Below are 2,357 nucleotides of genomic sequence, written 5' to 3'. Positions count from 1 at the left end.
GAGATGTCTGAAAGATATGTTAATGCTGCAGGCTAAATAGCTGAATTAGGCAACGTTCAACCTGTCTGCATATCAGGGACATGAACGCACAGACATTTAAACCCAACACAGAATCACAGTTGTTTTTCAAAGTGTGCCCCAACGCCTGCCTAAAGCTTGTGTCTGAACATAGGCTTATGCCCAAGCAATGCAGATGCACAGATGGGGATGGTGGGTGCAAGCTCTGGATGTTATTTAGAAAGCAATGCATATGTGCCCTAAGAGATCATAACCTTTTGGAGACAGTATCCACTATCAGCACAACACATTGACAGAGACAGAGATTTCAAAGAAAACAACCGCCCAATAGACAAATGATATTTTTCCTCCTCAATATTAGTTTTCACTTGATTGACAAAACAATATAAAGCTGATTATTTATGTATAGATTGACAGAACAGGGAAACTGAATCCCAAAAGTAAGACAAAATGGCTACACAACAAAGTGGTGTGGATTCTGTGAATTTAAGGATGTACTGCACATCATCCCTTTGACCACTAAACACAGTACTGTAGGTTCAGATTCTAGGCCTGAAACAACATCTGCAGCTTGGAAGGTTTTGGTTGGTTGGTTGTCTTGTTTTTGTTTTTGGTGGTTTTTTTTTTTTTTTTATTATTGCCTTTCAGTTACTGTTAGAGAGAACTGAAGGATGGACAAAAAATACTGTCTCAGCTCTAAGAGCATTTATCTAAGAACAATTCGTGTCTTCGGAAGGAAATGCTAAAATGAAGATAGCTGTTGTTCTACAGCTTGTTCTGCATAAGTATCTGAAAACAAAGAAAAGTTATTTTAAACAGAAGTGAAGGGTCCAGCTGTTATGTTTGGTTTGGAATTCTTTTGTCTATCTAGATTTCAAGTAAGACTGTCAAATTGGTAGAGGTATGGTCATCAAGGCAGCCATTGCAGCCTGCTGTATTTCCTCACCTCTGATTTTAGCCTGTCTGAGGCTGTTGCATACAAACCTGCTGTCCATGTTCCCAGTGTGTTCTCTTCCAGAAAGTGGTGGTGAGGGTGAAGAATGTGGTCTCTGTGAACAGAGTTTCCATTGCCTCGCCCAACAGAAATATAGCAAGTCAACTTCACCTACTTTTTAAATGAGCATGTATGCTCAGTTAGATGAAAGGCAGCTTTGATATTAAACAAATATCAAATTGTGTAAGAGGAAAGATTTGTTACGTTTTATGGGGATATTTTTTGTTGAAGTTTTTCATCCAACCTCTATCACTGAAGATGCACAGGTGTTATTTGCTGCTTGTCACTGTAGAACAGAATGAGCAAGTACCTGTGTTCTATGTAGTGTATATTTTCTGGGGGATTACTCCCTAGAAAAATATGTTAAATCTCCCTCGGAAATGGAGGAGAGTTGTGCAAACTATTGACAGGCAGGGAACTTCCTAATCTTGAACTGGTAAAACTTTTAAACAGTAAAGCAGAAAAACTCAGTGGAATTGCTTGAAATAATTAGAACCCAAGCCATGGTTCCACAAGGATATTTGCTATTTGGGTCTCTGAATTCTGGTTCTCAGTATATTGAACTGCAGTATTTTGTGTGAATGTGAAAATATATCAAGGGGAGTTTTTTCCACTTCCTATGCAGAACATAGTTCAGTATTTTTCAAATAGGCTATTTTTCATGAGGTTTTTATTTGCTGTGTAATCTGGCAGGCAAGTTTATCAAAGATACAGAAGACAGCTTTGGGCCTCATCAGCATTACAAAGACCAATTATTACTGCAAAAGTATAAATAAATAATTTGTGTACTTTTTGGGAGGTAATTTGATACAAGTTTAATCTCTATATTTCATTATTCATTCAAGGAAAGATTCTGTTTGCTAAAGAAAACACGTGTTTTGGAATACTGCTAGTACTTTTCCAAAATGAAAGGATGTTTAAGGAAAGAAGTAGAAAAATGGATGTGTCTCTGAGAAAAAAAAATTAATTAAATGAAAAGGAGTTAAAGATTCAATTGTGTACACATATTTTATTTCTTTATTTACTATGTTATAGTTATATTTTGACAAATAAAATTACTTTACTTTAGAATTCATACATTAGAGCTGTATAATTCAGATCAATGCATTTACATTGATCTTTTATTGCCTTCAGTACAGTTTTTGTGGGAAAATATTTTTCTTGATATTATTATACAACTTACAGTTGAGTGGATAATAGAGTTGTCTTTTAGCATTTCATATTCTCAGCAATTAACTTCATTATTAATAGAAACATTTACCAAATAAATGAGATTTGAAAAAACGCATCTTACGTAGTGTAGCAGTGAGTTAATAATTTGTCTTTAAAGATTCTTATAGCATAT

The sequence above is a fragment of the Charadrius vociferus genome, unplaced genomic scaffold (genome assembly GCF_000708025.1).
Source record: "Charadrius vociferus isolate BGI_N301 unplaced genomic scaffold, ASM70802v2 scaffold72, whole genome shotgun sequence".
NCBI classification, from domain to species: Eukaryota; Metazoa; Chordata; class Aves; order Charadriiformes; family Charadriidae; genus Charadrius; species Charadrius vociferus.
Note: the sequence above shows the minus strand (reverse complement) of the source record.